Raw genomic sequence first — 12,070 nt, 5'->3', positions numbered from 1 at the left:
TTGCTGTCACTCTTCATGATACACTGCGATAAAAACACTTCTCTGCTGCAAATATCACTCCAAATAGGTTAAAGGTGGTTTTGGTTCTAGTTAATTCACTGATGACAGTTTCTGTTTAGGCATCCCAGAGGGGAGAGCTTCCCACATGTATGTTGGACTAATCAACCATGGAATAAGCATAGAAAACCAATTAGGCACTCCTTTCTGCTGGGAAATACACTATTGTTTAATATCAGGCAGGAGTTCCCCTTGGCTAAATCCTCAACTGAAACTGCAGGTATTAGGATTTTAAGAATTAAGAGCTATTAATAAGGTCAGTGTGGTGTACTATGGTGAAAAAGGCATCTTATTCAACATCTATTCTCAGATAGCAGGCTGATAGGAAATAAAGCAAGTGTGGTCAGATTGAACCAAATGAATTCCCCTGCAATGTACACACCAGTGCTTTAGTCTGCCAAGAAATTCTGTTCTGTAGTTTTTTTACTGGATAAGAACTGTGCAGACAAGTAAGCATGTGCCTCTTCTGCTGAGAATTTGTGGACTTCAGTTTGGGGCTGCAAGCAATGATATGAGATCTTTAAGCTGATGGTAATTACAAAGGGGAGTAGAATGGGTGGTATTAGAGATGGCAGGGTGCCTTTAAAGGCAGATCCTTTCAGTGAATTCCCCTTTCGTGATGACAGAGTGTTTCTGTTAGCAGTTCTGCTGATTTTTACACTCTAGTTCTGATCAAGAGGCACAGATGATGGGGTAGTTAATAACAAAAATTTTGTCTTGTATGCTAAGCCTCCTACAACTCATGGGAAACTTCAGTGATGCTTAATTTTTCTGTTGCACTTTTCCCTCAGTAGATCTCCGTGGGCCTTACTAAGAAGTACATGTTTTTATCCTTGTTTTGCATCTGGAAAAGTGATGATGTCCTGAAAGCAAAGTGAACTTAGGTATGGTCATCCATCAGGCATTTGATAGCACCAGGAGTAAAATGCAGATCTTCAAGAGTCTCAGAGCTGTAAGTATGTTATCCATTAACTCACACCAGATGTTCTTTTAAGAAGACGTAGCAATATCCTGTCACAAAGAGTAGATCTGCTGGGCTTTGATTTGAGATTATTGCATGGATGGAAGTAAAAGTCATACTTTGCATTTTGATGAGCTAACTGTAAGCTGTGTGCTAGGACGTGCCCTATCCATCAGAATGTAGCTGTTGCATACCCGGGTCTCTGATGCAGCTCTGCATGAAATCAAGTCTTTTCACTGGTTTTGTAGGGCATCAGAGCCCGAGAAGCACCCTTGATCTTGCTGCAGCTATCAACACGTACCAGAGTGGAATGTGCTGGCTTCCTGATATGGATCTAAGTATAATATTAGACTGTCGGCCACTCCTGAAATAACTCTGTGTTTTGGCTGGAAGCTTTGCCATGCATTAAGCCAGGCTTGTAATCTTACCGTGACTGATATCTGAAAACAGGCAGGCTGTTGCGGAAGTGAGTTGCGGTGTCTGTCAGGTAAATAGGCTTGAGCAAAAATGCTGAGACACTATGTTTTTTCATGAAACAGTTTTTCATAAAATGTTTAGCATGACTCTTTATATGGTTTGATAGTTGGATGCTCTTCATGCTGGGAAATGTGATATTATGCCCTTGGAAAAGTGTTTTAAGACCGAAGGGGTTTTTTTATATCTAAGACTGAATAAAAATAGCCCTGAAAAATAAAGTGAGTACTGCACTGGGAAGGGGATAGGAAGTCATTGCTTGCAGCCTGTCCCTGCTTCATCCGTGTTAGTCCCTCAGATCTCTGCGAGGGCTGGAAGGGCTGGGGATTTAATTCTCCCTCTGACCAGTTTGGTGCTAAGAGAAGGGGATTTACGTGTGTGATTTCTCTTCTGGCCAATGGGAGCAATGCTTACAGCAAACTCCCTCTGCATTCCTGGGAAAATCGGGTCATTTGTGCTGGATCACTCAGCCAGGCACCAGAGCCAGATCTGTGACTATACAGTCCACAGGCCATTCGTGCTGAAGAAATAATGACCTTAAAAAACTGACACTGCAATTAACTTCAGTGTCTGCTGATGGGTCACTTTTGCTCCTGTCTTGTGTCTGCTCTCAAGCACTTGGAATCCATCATCCCAGCATTTGATATAGTTCATGGTAATCTCAAACTTGGAATAGTTTCCAGGCAGACTGGCCCAAATCTGAGGATCTAAGACTGCATGTACCCAAAAATATGTAAATAAAAGGAAGCTAATCCCAGATGGTGCCAATTGAAATGTGCATTACAAAAGGAAGATTAAGGAAGTGGATTTCAGGCTGCAAAGTATATTACCTGAGAGGGGGGTTGATCACTGTAGCACAGAGCTCGTATTTCTAGAAGCCCAGCACATCTTGACACAGCACTGGCTTTGGAGAGTCTGCATCCTGTTTCAGACCATAACTGAGCCAAGCCTTGGATCATTTGATCACAGAGGGAATGGTGTCTTATCAGTCATCTTCCGGACAAGCGATAAAGTGATTCCTGTGATTCCTGAAAATTTTAATATTCAAGAAACTCATGCATATTACAGTTCTGTATGTGGTCATGTAAAAATCTCAAATTATGTCACTTCGTCAAATATATTGTGGCTAATGTCTGTTCTGTTACTCGACCCTCATTGATTGATTTCAGTGTCTTAAATAGAAAAGGGGGCAGAAGGGTTGTGCTGATTTCTGCTGAGCAGAGAGCTGTTCCCTGTTGTACTTCCCTCCAGGTGCGCATCACAGGCATTCAGAAAAGCTAGAGCTCTGGGGCCAGGGCTTGGGAGACCTAGTTTCTACTTCTGGCTACGTCATTTGTTTTAAGCAAGACACTTTGACTAGTACCTCCTATGCCAGTATTTACCCATCTCTAAAATGAATGTGATGGAAGAAGTAGCAAAATTCTAATTGATTTGAGGGATGCTCATAAAATGTGATGTTAGTGAGGTAGCGTTGTTATTTGAACTACCATACAAGGAATATATTCTTTAAAGATGACCTCTAATAAACTCAGTGGAGTTGAACCAGAGGCAGATGCCTTAATTACTATTTTATCATTGGTTTTATTCTTTATTCACCAGGGGAATTTTGCACCACCTGTGAATTTTATGGACATGCAGGTAAAATAATTCAGGTATCTTTTCCCTTTTGCAGAATCCTGTACTATTTATGGGGGCAGGACATTTCAGGGGGTTTCTTTTCTTCCTTTAGTGGGTGGGTAATGAGAGGGAGGGTCATATCAAAGTTGAGTGCTGGAAAGAGTGACTCTGATTTACGGTGCTCTGCAGTTTGAGATAACGCTTCTGGTATTTTGGGAATCCAAAATGCAAAAAGTAAGGCAAGTGGGGAGCCTGTTCTCAGTTACCTGTTTCTCGTATCAACAACTGGAACCCAGGATTCATGCACAACACAGAGGACTGATCATTGTGCAAACTACTGCTTCTCTAAGGCACTTAGTTGTAGCTGCCATGTTTGCTACTACCTCTCTGGCCCAACCTAAAGACTTCTCAGACCTCCTAGATCAATAGAGCCTTTATGTAAATTCACAGGACACCATTAGGTTTGGATTCCCATCTTCATGAAGTTGCAAAACAATGACAAAGCCACACCAAACACCGTCCATCAATGCTCAGAGCCAGGAACAGAACAAACCAAGTGAAATTCCAGCAAAGGGGGCGGTAACTGATTCTAGCTCCAGATAGCAGTTGTTATCGGAGAAGCTCATAAATCCACCCAATTTAAACAGAACGTCATGCAGCATCCCGTTCTGCATTGCCTTTTGCCTCCAGGGAGGTACAGCTGCTTGTTCTGATCAACAACTTCCATTCTCAATCTTTCAGGTTCCCAAAAGACACTATTTCCTGGAAAATGTTTGTGGGGATGCTGACTGTCTGTATGGCCTTTGGGAGAAGGAGGAAAACATGTTATCGTTTGAATAAACATGTCCCTAACTACTGTTTGGCTGTCACTTGGAAAGCTAGGACATGCACTCATGAATAAAACAACATATATTGGCAAAAACAACTTGCCAGAAGTATGGAGGGTTTTTAACAATGGAAAATGTTGACTTTGGGTTCTGATTTTCTGGGCGAAAGTATGTGTTGGAGTCTGAAAAGCCTCTGTTAAAAAATGTTGCCAATGTCTCTCCTGAGTCTTGTACTAGATACCTAACAGCTCCTTGAAGCATGAACCTGCAGATCGCATCACCTTTTTTGGACCGCCATCACCCTCCGGTGTCATCACTGGTGTCACAGAGCTACGCTGCTTGGTGGCAGATGAAGCTTGAGGAGACGACATGAGGCAGCACCATGGTAGTCTATGCATCTTAACTCTGGGTTTGCCTCAAACATTTGTTTTGAGGTACTATGGCTTGATTAAAAATAAGGCAGACCTTCGGGGGGGGGGGGAGGGAACAGCTTTGATAGAAAATTATGGCCCTACTGTTGAAAATGATCTAGATTTGAGAAGATGAGCACCTCCAGCAGAAAGTATTTGGTCCCAGTCAGTGTTAGGCATGGTGGGCACTCTGTCTGGCAGGTCTCTGCTCTTAGTGACTTCTCAGCAACTCCTTCCTGCTACGTGAAAGGCAAACCGAATTGCGTTGTAGTCAGCCACAGTATGTGGCAGTTATTCCTGGGAACGAGAGAAACATGACCTTGCTGTTAGTCTAGCAACTATATTAGGAAATATTCTGTAGATTTAATTTGGTCACATTTTGTCTTTTCTCTTCCAGCAAATGATAATCTAGTTTCTGACGCACCAATTCTGAATTGTTTGGGGGTTTTTGTGTTGTGTGGTTGTTTTGGTTGCTTTGGGACTTTGTTGTTGTTTGGGGGGGTTGTGTAGTTTTGGTTGGTTTTCTCTCTTCGTGTTGTGTGGGGGTTTTTTGTGTTTTGGGGGGGTCGTGGTTGTTTTGGTTGCTTTCGGACGTTTTTGGTTTTTGAGTTGTGTGATTGTTTGGGTGTTTTTTGCTTTTTTGTATTGTGTGGTTGTTTTGTCTTTTTTGTGTTATATAGGGTTTTTTGTGTTTTTTTTTGTGGTGTTTTGTCTGTTTTCATTGTTTGGGTTGGTTTTGGTGGTCTGGGTTTTTTTGTGTGGTGTGGCTGTTTTGGATAAGGGGATATTTGCCCCCATGACCATGACTTTTTGGTGACCTCGCAGAACAAGGTCCAGATCATGGCGTGATCTGATAAAGGCTGCTGGGAGGCTTTGCCCAGAGCAGGATGCTGGGATCAACTCTGAGGGACGTGGTATTTTGGGCAATTCCCCTGCACTCACCCCCCAAAGAGGAGAGTTAGGTAGGAACCAGTGGGGCTTGGTGTCAATCAGGTCTCTATGGCAGACGGCAGCGTGGCAGGGAAGGAGGTGGGAAGGTGGGTTGTTCTGCCTACCAGTTGTGAACTGGCATACCGAATGAACAGCTCTGGGGTGCAGAGTTTCGGGGAAGAGGTTGATAAAATGGAAAATTGCTGACACAATCATCTTTTTTTTACTGTTGCAGAACGTCACTGAAAGAAAGGAGTGGAGAGGAATGTTCTGTGAAAGGTGAGTACGGGTCAGGTAACATGTTCTCCTTCCTGTTCTGAAATGAGCTGCTTACATAAAAGCTGAGCCTGGGCTCTTGCCTTCAAACCGTCCCAATACAATGTCACGCGGTACGGGAGAGACTGTGCAGTGATACGCTTTGCTTCCTGTGCTGTTTTGAAACGCGTTGCGCTAGGTGAATAAGAGATGTTTCGCAGCTGGACGCAGCCCCTCTCGCAGCCAGAAAGGGAGGGCAAATGGAGCATAGCAGAAGATAAGAGAGGTGAGATCTGAAGAGAGGCAGAGGGGCTTGGTAGATAAAGAGCAGGGAAGCTACAAAACTGGAATTATTGCCACTAGAGCTGGAAATCCACAGAGCATCTGGAGTGGGTCTGTTCACTTCTCCATGCCTGGCCTTCCCTGCTTGTAAGGGGGGTTAATACAGGATAAAGGCAGCAGTAATGGGCACGTTCCAGCAGGTAATTCTTGGACCAGTGAGGAAGGAGCAAGCATGTGACAGGACCCGAGAGGTGCTCAGTGGTCACGACTTCAGGAAAATTTCATGGAAAGCCACACTGGGATCTGGAGGGAAGGTACTGTTCTGTTGCCTGCTGGACGAGATCTGCTTGGGAAGGATTTCTTCTTCTCTTTTTTTCTTTTTTGTGCGTTTATGGTCTGTATGGTGCCCAGACTTTCAGATCACTCTGCAAGCACTGCGCTGCCATGTGTTCTTTGTAAAAGCATGTACAATCACAGCTGAATGCGTGTACTTTCTAACCGGCAGTGCTGTATTCATTTGAGCTCTCTGACAGTGGTTAATGTCAAAAAGGAGTAGCACTTTCCCGTCTGCTCATTAGAAATGACCTCAGCAGCAGCAATGTAATCACTTGCGTTAAACACATGGTTGGAAACTTTTTGATAAAGTCTAAGACATAAGACAGCTTTTTATGCCTGCTTTCCTACAGGCCTGGTTGCCTTGATGGCAGAACTAGCTGTACAATTCCCATTGTAATGAAATTTCAGAAGCAATTTTGTTTGTTCCAGCTGGCTTGAATGGAGCATTGGGGTTAATAATGGGTAGATTCCCAAGGTGGACATCAGAGACAGAAAGGAAAAGTCATTTTGCAGTCCTTCCTTAATCCTAGCTTCTTTGTTAGAAACGTTGGCATTTTTTAATTGACTAGTAAATCCTAATCACATGAGGACCTTCTCCAGGGGTAATCTCCTGTGATAAATTGCCCAGTACTCGTGTCAGGGACAAACTCTGTTCTCCAGCTTTTGTGAGAATGAAAGTGCCCTGTGATTAGGGCTGATTTTTGGAGAGAAACAAGGGAAGAATGGATCTTGTTTAAATTCAAACTGATTTTAAAAGTCCTTTGACTTTAGATTTGGATAAAGATCTCATACTGTAGTCTGCTTGAGGTCTTTGTATATGTAGCTGTTTCCTCCATGCTCTTTAACAAATGCTGCAAGGTCTTATCAGAGGAAGGCAAGGTGATTTAGCCAGCCCTTAGGGGGAAGCAACCAAGCAATTGCACAAGGTCTCAGCTCACAGGGAGCAGGGAGGCAAGGAAATGGCTAAGTTAGGTAGGAGCTAGTCATCTGTTGGAAGGGGCCCACGCACAGTCAGATCTCTAAGATCAGGAAAGAGAACTTGAAGATGGAAATGGTAACTAGGCAATGAAGAAGGAATGGAGCAGATAGGAGGATGGGAAGGAAGTCTTGAAGTAAACCTTTCAAGTCCTACCAAGCCTCTGATATTTCCCCATTTGCTTCTGTTTTTTCTGCCAGCTCAGAGATTTCACCCATGTCTTCAGGACTCTGAGAGCAGAGTCAGCAAGGTAGGCCAAAGTCAGAGCAAGGTGCTGGCATCCCAGAGGAGCATGGTTGCTTGTACAGAGCAAGTGTGCAGGGGCTGGCTGATACTTTCTGGGATGCTCATGACTCCACTGGCCCTGTTTTCTCCAAACCTTGAGAATGAGGAAGGCGGCAGCACCTGTGCACTGCACACCATAAAAGTCTTTGATCTCAGACCTCCACGTTTTGAAGAAGGGCAGGATTCATTGCCTCTCAGATGCAGATTTCCATCTGCCTTTCAAGTCCCCTGGATTTATACCCAGCTCTAAGCCTTGTGGGCAGGTTTAGCCCACAGCAATCTCCGCTTGAAGTTTCCTAACCTGATGTTTTGTTAACTCTCAGGGCAGCAACCCAACAGCAGAGGACTGGCACTAGGGAGGTGGTGGTGTGTGACAGCAGCCTAGAAGTTCATTGGGAGCAAAGCCAAGAAACCTATGTTGTGCAAGAAGAGAGGAGGAGCAAGGAAGAAAGCAGTTTGCAGCATGGACAGGTCTAGGTAGCACAACAAGTCTGGCCCAAACTGGTGAAACATGTGAGCCAGATGCATCTAAGCAGAGGCATGGTCTGGAGTGACTGTCCCTGGCATTGGGCATCTATCTCCCTACTAGAGTACAGGACTTCCCTGGGCTTGTGCCAAGGCCCACTGCTGGTTGGGTGTTATATTCCCTGCAATTTTAAAGCTATGACATTAAGGGAAATGGCACTGCGTATTGTGGTGGGCTCAGGAAAAGCAATGCAGGGTGAGTCACTACACTGCGTTTGTGGGAAAGCTGAAGCCTGAGGCACTTTATCTAGGATGCCTCCCTGGGTCCAGCCCAGCAGCAACTGTGCCTGACGTCCCACCACACTTACAGTGGGTCCTTTGACATGGCCCTCCTGATAACTGCGTGTTCCCTGGGCTCGTTGCAGCCATCACTATTTCCCTCCCCACTTCTGAATCATCACGAGGCCAATATCAGGGCCCGTGTGTCAGCGCCAAAGGAATGCTTTCTAATATCCCTTTTTCTCCTCGCCCTTCTCCTAGCTCCCTTTAAATCCATAATAATTTGTACTTCCTTGCGACCCCAAAGGCCATACAGAACAATTGTATTGACATGAAAGAAAGTGCTTTAATCAGTAAAATCGGCAGGGAACAGAATCCTGAAGGGAAAGAGACTGAGAAAGGAAGAGCAAATAAAAAGAAATGCTATGTATGTTCTGGCTAGGAGCCAGAGGCCCTCTGGGCCAGGTTTGGATAAAGCAGGGTTTAATTTTTGGTGAGAAACTGCTGGAGTGAATCTGTAGCAAACAAAGGCCAATTCACATGGGCCACAGATAGAGGAGGAGAGGGCAGCCTGCCAGTTCTGCCAGCTTCAGTGATTTTATCATGTCTCACAGTATCAGATGTTTTACTTGAAGCTTCATTTTCTGCTTGCATTTTTTAAAAGTGTATTTCTGCTCATAAAGACTGTAGGGAAAAACTTGAAATATGACCTGAAGATGGTCCAGAAATCAAAAGGCAGGTGGAAAACACTGGAGTTCATTAACTTAATGAAAATTAAATTGAGATTCTTAAATGGAACTCAGCTGGGGAGAGGGGGATTTTCAAATGTTTGGGCCGGGCAGTGTAAAATGCTTTCTCGGACCACAAACAATTGTTTACATTTGAAAAGAAACTCTGTGTCAGCAGTCCTCACGGGCTCATCGTTCAGTGACAGTCTTATCTCACTGGAGTGCTTCCAGTGCAGGAGGAGTGCAAGATCTCCCCGGAAATGGTAGGACTCGGCACTGCCCTCGTCCAGACCACCAAAGAATCTCCTGTATGGATCAGGGAGGTCAGAGAGATGACATAAAGCTAACTATGGCCAGGGGAATACAAATCCTCCAAGGGAATTTTCTCCGTAATGGGAACCCTTGCTTTATTTTTGAGTTTAGTCCACTTTTTCCCTTGAGAGCGTACTAAAGAGCACGTACTCAGACCTGCAGTACTTCCGTAGCAGCCCACAACAGGGTGGTACCAACAAGAACAAACTGCGTTCACATCTCCTGTTATGTATGTCGATTGTTTCCAATAAACTGAGCAGTGGGAATAGCTGGTTTTGAAAATCTAAAGCCGTTCCATTAGCTACATGCTGTACTTACTAGCCTGGCTAATTAAACACTTGGCTGATAGAATACGCTTTTTTAATTACTCAGATTGAAGCAGTGTGTTGTATAGTTAGATCTTAAGCAACTAGGCGTTTACTGAAGTTGCAGCAATTAATGGCGTTCTGTGCAATGAAGGCAGCTTTTGAGTCGCTTTCGGGGAAGCTGACACTATCCTGTGCTGCCTATAGGGGACACAGGATTGCTTCCCCCAGGGGTCATCCCTGTATTTTCCCATGGTATTATCTGATTTTTGAGGCTGGTTATGGAATCGGGAATTCTGCCCACGCACATTTCTTCTTGCTTTTGTAGGTCCTGCGATGACAGTAGGTCAGCCCACGCAGGGCAGTCTGTGGCCATTTACCAGCCCAAGTCAACATAAGCTCTCTCCTGATTTTTGGTTTTGAAAAATACAGTTATAGCAATGCAGTGAAGGGACCTTTTAGGTTACTAATTCCACTTTGGGCTTACCTCAGACAACCACATCTTTGGTTTTCCCCATAAACCTGGTGGTTGAACCCAAGCCAATGGAAGGTGCATCTGTGGAGTGATTTTGGCTGTTTCTAGGTTCAGTCCCAACAGATGCACTTCCAGAATCTGCTGTTGAATTGCTGTCGCTTGAGCAAACCAAATCCATTAAGCTTCTCCAAGAGCTAAGGAGCTGAGATGTCATGGTGTAGTTGACCAGAGAAGGCTGATTGAGTTTGTGTAAAACCCCACTTTGCATTACTGTAGCGTTCAAGCCACATTCCAAAAGAAGGGAAGCAGTGTTTACAGTGGGAAGGAGAGGGATGAAATGACTTACTGAAGTCTGCAATGACAGCATGTGGCAGGAACCCTAACTTCTCCATCTTCTCTGCGCTGGAGGCTGCCGGGCACAGGCACATACAGACTTTTAGACACCTCCTGAGACACCAGCTTCAAATGTCTGCCTGGGGCAACTTATTTCTCCTCTGCACAGGTGGCAATATGGGCTTGTGAGCAGTGAATGCAATGACATCTGGACTTCAAACTGCAGTTTAAATTGAATGCCAGCCTCCCTGTAGACTTTCTTTAAGTAGCTTAGCTCAGAACCCAAGCTACCTTTTCTTCACTGCTATTCTGAATTATGAAGGCATGTTTTGGTGTTAGTAGATTAATTTCATGCACCTCTGTGCCTCAGTTTCTTGTCTTTTCAAAGAGAAATGCTACTACTTGCTATCCTCCCCTATATATTGTGAAAATGAGGTAAAGTTCAGGGACGCTACAGTACCAGAGGCCGGGTATATATTTTAGACCATTGAAGAATGCCAGTTTTATGCAGTGCAATTTTCTGTTCATTGCAGTTACCTTAGTCTCTCTCCATGAAACCGGGCTGACCCTCCATGGAGGGGAAGTCAAGGACACGGGTTCTGCCAAGACAAGAGGCTACCAGTACTGAAACTTCATTTCTAATTGGCAGTAGGCAAGAAAGGGGTGGGAAGCAATGGTACAGGTATTCCTCCCTGGGCATCAACCCTTTCTGCCTCAACCAGGATCTTGGAGTTGAAAGGATACCTGGAGAGTGGTTCCCTGCCTTGAGACTGAACTGAGTTTGTCAGATGCTGGGCTGAGGCTTGTAGAGCCTTGAATTAGTCCTTGTCCCTGCAGTATCCAGATGAAACCATCCTGTTGCTGCTGGAGCCTCCATCCTGGGACAGGGAAGGACTTTGCCTGGAGGTGCTCCAAGGAGAGCATGGTTGGGCCATGAGGTGGACCCCTGGCATCGGTGGGCTGCACTCAGGACTTCCCCGCAGGCGTGAGGTGGGGCGGGATGCAGCTGCCCTCTGCATGCACTGGGTGCCGAGGTTTTCCCCTGGGTTGCACAGGCTTATTGGAAGGGAAACAAGGAGTGTTGAACCCTCATTAGTGTCATAAATTCGAGTGATACCCACCCATCGCCTGAACAGTCTTTACGCGTGCAGGGCTCTGACAAAAGGGGTTCTGTTCTTGTGGTATATGATTAACTAAGTGCTGTGTTAGAAGTAACAAGACGAACGGGGACTTGAGGACACCGTTTGCAAAGATAAAGGAGATGTGACTGTGCCAGCCCGGGCAGACAGTACCGCTGCAGTAGTGTCCTCTGGGTGGAGAGAGAGGCTGGGTCCCGCTTTTATCCTGTTTGTAGCTGCGGTACTCTCAATACACCCTTGTTTTTGAAAAATCCCTTTGTCTGGCTTCCCTCGGGCTTCCCATGTGGAAAAAGGGTGTGCACGTGTTGGGCTCGGAGCGTGTACGGCTGTGAAACACAGCGTGCTCGCCGCTGCCTGCGGGGCCCGGGCACCCAGGGGCAAAAGGTGAGGAAAGGAGAAGTCGGTTATCTGCGAGGGGAACTGCTTAGCTGCTGCAGCAGCTGGAGGGGACGGTCCGCCTGTGACCCGTCGTGGAAGCCCCCAGGGATCAGAATTTCTTGTCTAAAAACTACCTTTTCCCCTGCCCCACCTCAGTGCTTCTGATATGGACACATGCTCACAGAAACCACATTTTTCACAGATTTCACTTGTCTCTGTTCCCCTGAACCAAGATCACGCGCCAAA

General features: G+C 45.4%; 1 long non-coding RNA gene across 1 annotated transcript; it reads left to right on the top strand.

The window, feature by feature from the left end:
* The first annotated feature begins 5,172 nt into the window (after nucleotides 1-5,172).
* Nucleotides 5,173-8,060, top strand: LOC106490753 (uncharacterized). Its single transcript, XR_001293674.2, has 3 exons — nucleotides 5,173-5,308; nucleotides 5,512-5,555; nucleotides 7,734-8,060. It is a non-coding gene; the product is annotated as an uncharacterized lncRNA (long non-coding RNA).
* The last annotated feature ends 4,010 nt before the right edge of the window (nucleotides 8,061-12,070 follow it).

This window comes from Apteryx mantelli, chromosome 18 (assembly GCF_036417845.1).
Source record: "Apteryx mantelli isolate bAptMan1 chromosome 18, bAptMan1.hap1, whole genome shotgun sequence".
Classification (NCBI taxonomy): Eukaryota; Metazoa; Chordata; class Aves; order Apterygiformes; family Apterygidae; genus Apteryx; species Apteryx mantelli.
The sequence above is the reverse complement of the archived record's forward strand: the minus strand, read 5'-3'. Positions and strand labels throughout refer to the sequence as shown.